The sequence below is a fragment of the Cygnus olor genome, chromosome 1 (genome assembly GCF_009769625.2).
Source record: "Cygnus olor isolate bCygOlo1 chromosome 1, bCygOlo1.pri.v2, whole genome shotgun sequence".
NCBI classification, from domain to species: Eukaryota; Metazoa; Chordata; class Aves; order Anseriformes; family Anatidae; genus Cygnus; species Cygnus olor.
In genome coordinates this window covers 49,991,785-50,005,223 of record NC_049169.1, presented here as the reverse complement: position 1 = coordinate 50,005,223, position 13,439 = coordinate 49,991,785, and the positions used below count along the sequence as shown (strand labels likewise).

At 44.7% G+C, this 13,439-nt stretch overlaps 1 long non-coding RNA gene across 1 annotated transcript; it reads right to left on the bottom strand.

Moving 5' to 3' along the window:
- Positions 1-3,259: 3,259 nt before the first annotated feature.
- On the bottom strand, positions 3,260-12,975 carry LOC121070574. The gene is made up of 2 exons (XR_005820148.1): positions 7,077-12,975; positions 3,260-3,671 (listed from the first exon to the last, which is right to left on the bottom strand). It is a non-coding gene; the product is annotated as an uncharacterized LOC121070574 (long non-coding RNA).
- Between the last annotated feature and the right edge of the window lie 464 nt (positions 12,976-13,439).

Genomic DNA, 13,439 nt, shown 5'->3' with positions numbered 1-13,439 from the left:
ACAAAATGGACTTGTGTTTTCTTCTTTCCTTCAGTATTGATGAAAGGTGATTTGTCACTGTTAACATCTGTGACCATGCACAGAACATGTGACTGCCCATTTTCTGTGGCCTGCAGCACCCTTCAGCTCTGTACTGCTTAAGATGAAGAATTGCATAGGAGACGCTTTGATCAGGGAAATTTCCCATTTCCAAGAAGTGAAATTAAAACTGAATGAATGTTTTATCTCCTCAAGATGGATAGAAGTGCCAGCTGCTGTGTCCACTGGTTTCATAATTATCACATTCTCACACACATGCTCACAGCACATGACTCAAGCATCTATAGCGGCGCGCTGCGGTTTGCCTCTATCTTCCAAACTAACCATGCACACAAAACACAAAACCTCTTTGCTATTGTGTATGTAAGAATGTCTGTGGAAGGATCTTGAGAACTTTATTCTTACAAGATGTTCTTGTCTTCCTTGGACAAGGAAAGACATAATTTCATTTATATTGGTCTAAGAAAAATGAATTCTAAGTAGACATGTCAAGGCAGTGATGGTTTGATTCAAAAAAGATGGTAAGTAACATAAGTGCACCATGTACTTAAATACATTGCTGGGAAAAAAAAAAAAAAAAAAAAGAGAGAAAAAAAAGAGAGAGAGAGAAAAAGTGAATTCCCTCTCCATAAGAAAGAGATGCTTTAAACTCGTCCTCAAAATGCATGCAAATTGGGTGAGATATCTCAGGTCTCAAATTCATCTCACAAATTGTCAAAGGAGCAGAACAAAAACAGCATGACTGGAGATCTAGCATGGAAAAAAATGTTTCATTTATGTTAAAAAATGGCAAGTTCAGGGCAGTTAGATTTCTGCAAATTTCTTTTTCTCCCCGCATAGCTCTGTAATGAGTAAGAGGTAGTAGCTTCTGTTTGTCACTTTTTGGTGTACCTTATAAGCCTTTTGTGTGTGTGTTTGTGGACATTTAACTCTTTCAAATTAATAGTTCACCTCAGACTCTTGTAAAGAAGTCATGGAGGACTGATGCCATGAGTGCAGGACAACTTTTAGCCCGTTTACTCTTTAATGGGCTGTGAAGTTATTTGCTATTTTGGTTCTGCCCGGCAGGTTCTCCAGCTTGGTCAAGTACTGCTCCCTCAGTGGCTGCCATCCCTGTGCCCTGCAAATGCCTGGAAACACAGCCTGCCTTCATGGATGAAAGAAGGCCATTCACATTGGCTGTTTTGCTGTAAAAAGCTCACTGTTTGGGGCAGTGGAAGCGTGGTCTCTTCATGATGCCACCGTATCTCCAGGGAGATGCTGCCATCTGTGAAGGTTGGCCGGGCAGCGCCGTGGTGCGGGGCACATGGAGGCACAGCCAGGTGCTGGCGTCCCCAGCAGGGCATGGCCATGGCCACCACCAGACCCACACAGAGAGGTGGCTCCTGTTTTCATGGAATACCATCACACTTCCTTACTCATCAGGGTGCTCCTGGGTGGGGGAATAATCCTTGCCTTGTCTTCACAAATTTGCTTTTTGTCCTCTAATCACCCAGCCACTCACTTGACAGAAAATGCTGAAATATTAGAAGGACAGATTTTATATTCTGCAGAGGAACCTCGAACCAAACAGCACAGGACTGTTTCAATTCCACGCCAATCGCTTTTGGTGGAGAAAAAATATGGCTGAGATTCTGCATCTCTAGGTGTCAGCGGTGCAGAAGCAAACCCTAGCACAGCTTGTGGCAGATTTGTGATGAGGAACTCTGAGTTAGGAAGGATGATGCTCCAAAGAGATTGTTTCAATGAAGCGCTTTTTCTTTGTATTTCATGTAGTCACAGATTTTTTTTTTCTCGCTTCAGATATTATTTTGCATCATCCTTGCCATATGGAAGAAAGGAATGAAGCTGTTCTGATCTGCTGCCATAAAAATATGAAATGTTGTTTGTGTGATCTTCAGAGCAGATTAGAACTGGGAATTTCCACTTTAGTGGGATTTTCAACATGTTGAAATTTGTTTTCTTTTCAATCTGGACAAGCTACAGTAGTGTCAAGTTTTCTTACAAATTAAAAATTCCCTCCCCAATCAGATTTGTATAATACATACATTTTATTAATCTCTATAAACAGTGCTTCAAAGCAAGATGTTCATTTGTAACTTTCTTTTATTATTTTATATAACTTGATTTTTAAATTATTCAGTGGCTATTCTGGGACTCATAGCTCATAGTTAACCATCTAGATTCTCAAACTGTTTAGGGAGGGAGGATTCTCAGAGACCATCAGCACCAGTCTTGCTGCTCCCTCTTGATCATTGACTTTTGTGGACAGAACATGAAAAAACACAAGTGCTTTCATCAAACCCAACATTAAAGTACGCTATTTAGAGCATTGAGTTAAAAAAGAAATACTGTGAAGGTGGTAGCTGCAGGGGATGGGTTAGCATCTCTCCAGTGATATGTGTCACCTATGATCTGCTATACCTGAGCAGCAAGACATGACGATGGAGCAGTCAGCCCAGGCGTTACTGTGGTTAAGTGTCAGTTTTCCTAGCATTACAAGATGACATATGGATTTCCTTTACAGGAGGCTGTCTACTCCTGGTGATGGAAATAATAGAGACAGCACAGGTACAACGGCTTCTAAGTCTCAGAGCGGGCTTAGGTGAGGCTGCGTTACACCCCCAACACTGGCTTCAGAAGGGACACGCACGCTGTGGTAGCACTGGTACTGCAGGGGCTTGGAGAAGAGCCAGCCTGGATGTAGGGTTGAGGCACCAACAGACCCATGCTGGAGGCAGCCTGGGTCTCTCTGAGCCATGTCCCAGCCACTTTTTGGTGTCAGAAGGGGGTGTGCTCACCTCCCAGCCAACTCTATGTAGAGCTGATAGTGTCGGGCTTAGCCTCGTGGGGACACAGCCATGCTCCTTCCTGACTCATCTGACTCTGGGGATGGTGCAGTCATGTTTGCCCGGTATTTCCCCCTACCAGCTGTCCCTTTTGGGCTGGGCTGAGCCAAAGGGGGGTATCGTCACCCCAAGGGCACTGTCTGTCCCCGAAATAGTTCAGCAGCCCAGGTACTGGGAGGAGAAATAGACTCACTCAGGGAGGGCAGCTGGCAGCATTACACCTCTGTAAGAGGCAGACAAGTCTGTTGCTCTCAGAAGGGCACTTATTGTTAGGGGAGGTTGGACTTTACATCATGGCGTTTATATGCTGTGGTCTGGGCCATGCCAGCCCAGTCCCTCATTTCTTAATCTGACATAAGTGATGCAAGATGGAAAGGTGCAAAACAAAATGTAGGAAGATTTATTGGGGTACATTACAGCAGTGCTCAAAAACAATGCAGTAAACCCCAAAACAACAGGCTGCTAGCACAGAAGTGTATTCACATCCATTTGGGGTAAGTGCTTACAGTTGCATGGAACCAGCTTCTGAGGCATTTGACATGCAGAATGCACCTTATGGCCTTTCCTGGTATGAAATTCATAACGGTTTCAAAGTTTCTTGGCACTGTAGATGGCAAATTGCTGTTGACTAGATGAAGTGATGCCACAAGTGGGAAGTGATAGGTGAGAAGACAACAACAGCGCTCTGGGGTGCAGACGGATGGGTTTCCACCACAGTGCAGGGACAGATGTATCTTGTTCAGTCCAAAATTGCTTGCAAATTGTTGTTGTCCAGTGTCACCACTGAGTGAAATAAAGCTGAGGTGATTACTAGTACAGAGTCTGCAGGCCTTTTCCTATAGTGTAAATTTATACATTACAACTCCAGGTTAAATCATATATATTAGCAGCGAATATAAAATAGCTACAGAGCTCAATAGTACAGATGACTGGGGAATATTATGTTAATGAGATAAAAATTGTATTTTTCCTTCCAAATGCAAAGGGGCTATTTAAAGAGGAGGGTTTTCCTTGGTGTAAAGATGATTTCTGAGGGTTGATTTTTTTTTTTTTCAATTGTTTTTCAGCATCATTCCAGCCAGGCTACCAGGAATTAGGCAGTATTACCCATGAGTGATGCAAGAACAGCCGGGGAAGAGGAAAAGAAAGCCAGAAATGAGTTGCTGGGGGAGATATCTGGGGACACTGGCAGTGTGTTGAGCCAGCTTCTGAAGAAAACAAGGAAGAGTCTGACCAGAGCCGAAGCTGTGGCATGAGGGATAGGAGGAGATGGGGGTGGATTCTCTTCCCCACAATGATGCCATGGTAAAGGAGGAACCAATAGGCATAAGGAGAAAAGACATAATATAAGGGCCTAGTGGAGTGGCTTAGTAAGGAAGAGAAAATGCCAGGCCTCCTCATGGTCCACTGACTCCCTGGCCAAGCTGTGTCCCACAGCTGATGGATAGCCCTGGACAGGGAACAGCCAGCCAGGGAATGCATTTCACAAGTGGGGTGTATATGAGGCAGTACTTCATTCCCAGGCTTGGTGGAGGACAGGGAGCAGAGATAAGGTCATGACAGGAAGGAGCAGGCATAGATGGGATGCTCTTTCATCAAGCTTGTTTACAGTGTGGCAGCGGAGCTGAACGTGCTCATTTATATTCCCTTGCACGGTGTGTGAGTGCTCAGCAAACAAAGAAGCAGGTATCCAAAAACAAGGTGTTAATGCAGGCTGCAAATCAAGAGCATGGTGAACTAAACATTGTCACAAATAGGCTCTAATATTGCGCCGCAGGACAGTAACTCTCCCACTAAACCAAGAAGGGGTTTGAATGATTGGGCTGCTGGCTTCACACGCTCTGGCGAGGCCCACCACACTGATATTTATAATGTGTGGGTGACTGGCAAGGGCAGACTAGTTCTCCAACAACACTGCAGTGCAGGAGTGCACTGTTTAGGGGTTTGGGTCACCCAGCAGCAGCCCAAACCCAGCCAGCCATGTCTACGCACCTGGAATGAAGTCCTCCATTGGGGCATTGACTTCGGAGATGAATGACCAAAGCACTGACATGAGAAAATAAGCTCTTGGTTTGCCATAAAGGCATTAGTTAAGCTTTCAAGGGTTGAGTGATAAGAATGCAAAATCTCTTTCAATTTGGTGGCAACAGGCAGCTGAGAAGGAGGGGTACTTGTCTGAATTAAAGAACAGCTTCTGCTCAACTGGTGTTTCTGGCAGGTTACACCTGCTTCCCACCCCATGCCTTGCTGCCACTCTGTCTGGAGCAATGTGCTCTTAACAATAGCTGGTGGCTGGAAGGTACAGAGTGTGCTACACTGCTCGTTTCCTCTTCCTCCCAGACTGATTGTTATTGCAGAGCTCAGGAGCAAGAAGGGCTCTTTAACACCACTAAGCCATGAGAAACTGTGTCTGTGATAGTGAGGGTCCGATTTAATGCAATATGACTTCAAAGAAAAACATATAAAGAGAGAAGATGCCTCTCTGTAAGTACTGTGTGCTGTAAAGCTTGTGTATGTACACAAATGCTCACATGCACACACATCCGGGAGGAGGTGTGTGTCCATGGGGGGAAATCCTGTCTGCACCAAAGTCAGTGACAATATTCCCACTGACCTTGGCAAGGCAGGGTTTCAGCCAGTCTGTGCATGTGGTGTGATGCTGTGCAAGTGTTCAAGCAAGATGCGGGTTCACTTACTTGCTGTAGCACCATGGGATGGCATCCCGAGCACGCTACCAATGCACCAAAATACAGATGGGGAGCGAGAGCTCATCCCCAAGCCAGGCCTCGAGTGCCAGCAGTGGTACATGGCCGTGTTGTCCTGTCTGTCTGCACCACATCTGAGCTGCTGCACCTTGGTCTGCCTGGGAGATTTGGGACCGTCCCCAGGCACCGACCTGGGCCATAACTTTAGTTATTATCTTCAAACTTCCTGTTTTAATGCTTATTGTGATTCTATTCTATTGATTTTTTTTTTAACTTCTTTGAATTTGTGCAGTTCAAAGCATTGTTCAGTGATGTTATAGATGGAAATATAAGATCCCAACATTGTGAACATAAGTCTTGTTTTCTTGGGTGCCTTTTGTAGATCCACTAAAGGTAATTTAGGGACTCATGGTTTTAAGACCTGCTTTAGTATGTTTAACTATAAAATGCCAAACTCGAGTGGTTAATTTTATATCAATCACTGCATGCAGTGAGCCAGCCACCCAATTCCCCTTATGTAAAATGTATATTGTGTTTATGGATTCCTCCTGTTCAGAACTAACATTTTGTAACAGCTGCATCCTCAGTTTTGCCGTCCTTCCATGGCACAGCAAGCACCACAATCCCGAACCACCACGTCTGAAAGGCACTCGTCTGCCCCCTTCATGCCGCCCACACAGTTCCTCTGTGTGGCACAGAATTAGGCCAGTCCTGACGTCAGGGCTGTCACTCCTGCCGGAAAGCACTGCGCATCCACGACTGGGACCAGATTTGGGGCAGCATGCCAAGTTCTTTTGAGAGCTTGGACTTAGCTGTAAATATCATAGCTGATGGCTGCCCACTGCTGAAAATCTGCTACAATATTATGGGTGCTGAACATTTGGTAAATGTGGTGGTGAAGACCAGCAGTCAGTCGCATGCTCTCTCTATCTGAGGGTGATGTAAAGGAGAGCGGAATAGGGGCCAGAGCTGCAGTAGAGAAAAGCAGGAGTGCAATCAAAGTCATACATAGTGTCTGTGCAGGATTACAGATAGCTGGCAAACCAAACCAAAAAATGGGTGTTGCTAACAAACATCAGGCATACCTGTTTCTGCATAGCAAGTATAAAATGTTAAATCACTTCCAGAACAAAACGTCTGAGTTACCATTACAAAAGACTAGCGTGTCCTCAGCTCCTGCAGAAGCACTCCAAACTAAGGCCCCAAATCCAGAGCCTTCCCCTTGCTCTGAACAAATGCATCCTCACTCCCATGCAGAGCCGTGGCCCCTTGACCATGCTCTGTGTTTCACTGGGAAAGCTGGAAATATTGCAAACTCCTGAACAAGAAAAACTGCTGAACCACTTTGGAGCACTGGAATCTGGCTGTGTGAAATTCATTACAATTTATTATTATTTTTAATCCATTTTAAAAATGTGGATGAACTACTTGCACAAGTTTATTTATTTATATTTATTTATTTTTGGTGAGTCTTTATACTTACTCTTCTTTATATATTCTTTACCTTCTCCCTTTGGAGCATCCTTGTATATGGAAACCTGCACCGGACAACACATAAGCAATTGTGGTAAGCGCTCTATAAAGCTGCAAAGTGCAGTTGTTGCCACAGTACTAACAAAGATTCTGTAAAATTTGCCTTCAAACAAGGCTCTCAGCTGCTCCAGACCATATCTGGATGACCCCTACATGTGTTAGCAATATGCTGAAATGACATACATGTGTTCCTGTGCAGCCTATCCCCACACAGGTTTCTTTGTTCAGAATCACATTATGCATGTGTTTGTTATTCATGTTTCTGCTTCCACAACTTTCCTTTGATGTAAGTTTAATACAACTTTTTCATCATTATTTGAAACAGAAACTGGGAGACAAGGAGCATCAAATATAGGAAGTACTGAATTGCATTTAGCCAATGGTTTATTCCTTTTCTACATCTAAGACATAAATATATATATATATATTTCTTTACAGAAGAAAAATAAACATCTTGACTTCTATTTAGGAGCTAGAGGTTTAGCATAAGGAACAAGCTGGGATGCCATGGCACAGTGAGCTGTCCGAAGTCTACCACAGAGGGTTTGTGTCAGGGAAGGCAGAAGCAGATTCAGATTGACTTCAGTAGTGCTGGAGGTATTTTTTCTGAAGTGGGCATTAACTACACTTCTAGGTCCCCTGCAAGTCCTCAGAAAAAATAAGTCCTATACTGCATCATATACATCTTTGGAAAATAACTAGAAAGAGGCTCATGTGAAGGCTGGGAAAGATGCTTAATATTAAACTATAGTTTCCTCTTTAAATGTTTCTGAGCCACAGCTTCACCTGCTGTTAGCTTGCACAGTATATGAAGGTATGCTTCTCCGTGCTTAACCTTTAAACAAAATTTCTGTGATTATTGGCCTTCATTCCCAGAGCGACTGTGAGAAAACAGGGCAGATGGGAGCAGGCTTTCCCAGTGGATGCTACAGAACATTTCTGTAGTGATTTAAAGCTGTGTTAAACAATAACTTGTTCACATTCAAAAGCAGAGCATCCAAAGATGCTGCATGAGGCAAGGGAGAGAACTGAAATTGCTTTTGCGGAGATGCTAGGCATAATTAAAGGCTCATGTCTGAATCTTACAGCTAACAAACTGCTGTACATCAAGGGAAATGGCTCCCTAAGTAGCATTTTACAAAACACTAAATATACTGTCATAACAATAAAACCTAACTATCCAGCTGCCGGGGAATTGTGTGCCTGTGGTACTGTGGACATCACGTTCCCGCCTCTCCCTTTGAATCCATCCCCTTCTGCTGCTGGAAATGAGCAAAAGTCCTCCCAGGAGCAGCTGAAAAGTTTAATAAAAATAACTTGGAGCTGTTTAATCTGCTTTTGCAATCTGGCTGTGCTTTTTCTGAAAATCAGGATCGTTCCTTCAGCAAAGTTGCAGGGGAAGTAAGGGGCTCTGAGCATGGCCCAGGAGAAAGGGGAGAAAAAGAAAGCCTCTTGCTGTCTCCCCTTTTGACATGACAGATAAAGGCAAATGTGTGAAGAAGGTATTAAAGCCCCACTGCATAGCAGGAAGAGGAAAACAAACGACACCACACCATATGCCCATAATCCCAATTAAAATGCATTCAAACTCATTTCTCTTCTCCTCAGCTTCCCTTTCACACCCCAGTGAACAAGTGTGTTTGACAACCCAGTGTTCTAGCTGACCGAGCAGGTTTCCTTCCCCTTGCCCAGGCATCTGCCTGAGGATGCTGCCCCAACCTCGCTGTCGATGCCGAGGGGAAGGCAGTGGGGAGCATCCCCCAGGCCAGCAGGACCTCCTACCTTTGACAGGTGCACAGCAGCAGGCATGGCACCCGGGGTGGTGCCTCCTGAGGCTCAGCACTGCTGACAGGAAGGGGGCAAGGAAAAGTGCTGCAGGATGCTTAGGGGGCTGGAAAATGCTTTGGAGTCAGCAGGGTCAGGAGCATGTGAAAGGAAGGCAGCATGGGCTGCTCATTAGAAGCTGAATGGACCAGGAGAGGGAGAGGATGTTCGTATGGCAAATCAATTTGCAGGCATCAAATTGATTTTAAAAAATGCAAAAGGATGCATGCACCATTATAAAATCGAATAGGAAGGGCAACGGATAAACATGGCCTACAGTTCATAAAACCACAGTTAGACAGACAGCAGAACCTTTTTCTAAGGCAGAATAGCAGGCAGCATGTCCCGGTGCCTCACCTGCAGCTTTTCACATTTCTGTTTTTCACATTTCTAATGCAGAACTAATTACTTTCCTCCAAAGGCTCCTCTTCATCTTTCTATTGACATAAAAGCTATTGACTGGACCTGTAATCACAGAATTGCTTTTCATTATTTGTCTCTTGCTTCAAATTCTGTTGTTTTGTCCCTTGTAGCATCTCTGAGATCTCAACCAAGAATTCAAAACAGTTGCTTATAACTTTGCAGTCTCCAGGTTTTGGGTTTTACATCCGCCTCCTTGCCATCCTTTTCACATCTCCATCCCACTGCTTCCTACACAGAGTACAGCTGCCAGGTTGATGATACAGATGCGGAGATGAAATCCAGTTCTCCAGAGCCGCCTTAGTAATACTGTTTTAAGGTAGTAGCTCCAGATAGTTTTCTCTGTGTGTATTTCCTCTGTGCTTTTAGGTTCAGCACACTGACCATTGCCTGTTGAGCAGATGGAGTGCCCGACAGCTGCAGCAGGGTGCTATCCTCCACGCTTGCTCACACTGCAGGGAAATGAGCAGCTGGGGGGGAACCAGCCAGGTTTGACAGGTGTTGAGTCAAACAAGAGGTCACACTGCAAACTGGTCAGAAACTGGCCGTAATGGACCAGGATCCTTTCTTCCTATTGCTACAAGCTTCATTTCTCCCAGCACTACAAATCTCCTTGATCCTGCTTCTAACTCCATGGTATCTCATAGCATCCCTCTTCAGCACTCAGATCCCTTCTGTTTCCTCACCCCAGCCTCAGACTCCATGCTGAGCTAGCCTCAGTCCCACCGTGCCTGCTTTCCATCTGACCTGGGCCATTCTCCTCAGTGGCTTTCAGTGATCTGCCTGCCTGCGTCCTCAGGAAAAGTGTTTCCTACAGCAGTTCACCCCCATCAGTTTTCCATACGATTTCTGACGCCAGAACATCTCCAGGAAAGATCCAAAGGGGGTTACATATTATCTTGTTCTCTGAAAAAGCTGAAAATTTCCTGAAAATTTCATCCTGAAATGGGTACCAAGAATGGAAAATTTCAGTTAAGGCAGTTAAAGTTCAAGAAATTTGTGGAACAGCCTCTTATAAAAAGAAATGTAGGAAATGATGGTTATCTGTGGCATTCCTAGTCTGTGGTTTAGATAATTGTAGGAGCTCTTGCCCACTGCTTTCACAACCACGACCAAGGTCTCCCAAATGAGCTAAGTAATTCTGTATGTCAAGCCATACTAGTGCGGTATGAGCTGTAATATTTATTTAAAGTTCTCCTGCAGACAATGTACCGATTCAAACTCTATCCCATAGCTGCTGCACACGATGTCATTATTGCACATCCCATTATCCCACGACAGGTGGCAAAAATGAGCTGGGCAATTTACACCCAACTTTGAAAATGTGCCTGCACTTTTAACCATGTTAGCAGTCATGACTTCTTCACAGACACTTGAACGGGCAGCTACCAAGCAGTGCTGATGGTGCTGAAAGAAAAGAGGGAACAAGAGCCAGATCCATCCCTGCCTCTGCTCTGGTTATGCTCGTGGTCATTCCTTGCTGTGTGACTGCAGAGACCACGGTGTCTCTGCTGTAGGAGGTAATCCACAAATGAAGTCTGCAAGGAGGCACAACATTCTGAGGCTGCCTCACACTCTCTGGAGTTTGGCAGGCCTGTTGTTTATACAACACTAATACCAGATTGATGCTTTTGGGAAACTCCACCCATGAGCGATCCAGAAAATTTCCTGATATGCCCAATGAGACTTCAGCCAAGTGCATTAATTGTAGGTTGCAAAATATTTTTTTAAAGGAAAAGGATGGGAGAGAAGAGAGAGTGAGAACAGAGAGAGGAAGAGATAAGCAAAGAACTGATGGGCTACGTCAGGACAGGCAGTATAGGAAGGGATGAGGTATTCGTGCAGAAGGAGGCAGAGGTTGTGGGTACATTTGGGAAGACCACTCAACCTAATTATCAGAAGCTGGGATCTTCTCAATTTTGACCAATTTAACCCAAGTACACAGACAAATTAGCAACTGATGAAACTTTTAGGCAGGAGGAAAAAAATAAATCTTTAGGAGCTTGCTAGAAGCTGTGAGTCTGGATTACAGAGGCAGATAAAGCTGACTGCCTACAGCCCGAGCCCCAAGGTGAAAGAGAAGCTGTCCGACATCCCCAGCGTGCTTCACCTGAGCACCCAGAATGCTGGGCACATGCCTGCACAACGTCCTGCCCTCAGATAACCCCGCTTTAAAGAGAAAAATGAAACAACCGCCACCCCCCAGGTGATTCAGAGTTAAGTGCAGGGAAATATTCTGTCTCCAGGTGAAGATGGGGCAGATAAAGCAGGAAGCAGCAGCAGAGCCAAAGCACAAGCAGCTGGCTGCTGAAGCAGATTTCTAGAGTAAATCTCAGTGCCTAAGGTACCACGAAACCACCCGATGTCCACAGCAATGCCCAGCAGCCACAAGTGTCCAGAAGAGACCTGAGAGGTCGGTGCAGCCTCTGCACCAGAAACTGGCTGACGAGAAGCAAGCGAAGGAGGCAGCGCTGAAGGGTACTGCTGCTTCAGAGAGACCGCAGTGCAATTAAGTGTTTTAGAAAATAGAGAGGAGGAGACAATATTGGCACCGGGAGGTCTCCTGAAAGTGTTCAGAAATGAAGCTCAGTATGGCATGAAATCTATTTCACTTCCAGGGCAGTTTAACCTCTAGCAGGGAGGAATGCTATTCTGGCTCTCCCATGCAACGAGCCAAGATGGGCTGTGCGATGTCATCACTGTAAAAAACAACAAAAACCCCACACCTACTTCTGAACAATCAGAAAAAGCCAGGCAGGGCCAATGTGTATTTCTTCCAAGACCTTTTCCCTCTAATTACAAAAGAGAAAAGAAAAAGAAACCAGGAAGAATCCCAGGTTTAGAGCAGAGCCGTCCTGGAGCCGTGGAGCCTGGAGAGCTGCCAGGCAAGCTGGCAGGAAATCAGGCAGGCTTGTGATGGAAACCTGCCTGTGTTTCGGCGGAAGTTCATCCAAACAGATACGTTTCTGCGAAACATTTTGCTTACGACAAACCAGCATTCACTGACAAAAACCTGTTCTGTTGGAAAGCTCCCAGCCAGTGTTTATTATGGCATCATTGTTCCTCTAATAACTAAATACAAGGAAAGTGGGTGTGTCAGAGCTACTGCTAATGAGCTACATTACATATATTTTTGTAAGTGACTCTTTATATGGGGCAAATCTTGAAAATGAGACCTTGGGTGTTTCAATCTGGTTTTGTTTTCCCAAGGAGGGCTAAAGGCTCAGCTGTTACTCTGTAATGTATACAAATGCAAACAGATCTGTGAGATGCTGGGTGCGAATAGGGTGATCTTATTGCATCCATAATTTTTCCATCCTAAACAGCATTTTTCAAATATTACACATTGCTAGTTTTATATATTTCCCTGTTCCTCCCAAATCAATTACACAGAAATAAACATGGATTATTCCCTCCCCAGTACTCAGGTTCTGTAACAAGGGCGTAACTCTCTCACTTTGAAATGATTAACTTGATCATTCAGAGAAATGGGGGAGAAATGTGGAAAACACATACACAAGTTACAACAGCTGAGTAGCTGAGGGCATTTTTCTTTCTAAAAGGAAATAAAGACAAAATGAGTGATATATATTTCTTCTTTTATAGTTTTGAATGACACTGCTAGCCTCGCATTTCAGCATCTCTTCCTAAGGAATATCTAGAAGGCTGGAGGATAAGGTCTGCATGCAGTCGGGACTTTGTCCTACACACTTTTCATTTACCTGACCTCCAGGGCCAGACCTGGGAGGCTCTACTTCAGACAGCTGTGCAACAAATAGCAAAGTACCCCTTTAGACTAACCAGTAAGTCAAGTTCTCATGGCTATATTTGTTTGCCATGTACCTTCAGAAAAAAATAGCCCTCAGTTCCTATTGACATTTTCTTTCTCTGTCCCTCCGTTACGTGAATATAATGTACAAGATTAAGACACTTTCAGCACGTAACTTCAAGCGTGTGAGAAGTCCCACCGATTTCAGCCAGCGACTTCCTATTGAGTCAGCAGCGTCCTGATGCCTGTGTGCGATTCAAGACGGTGACTAATCGCGCTGCTGGGTAGGTACGGCCTGCA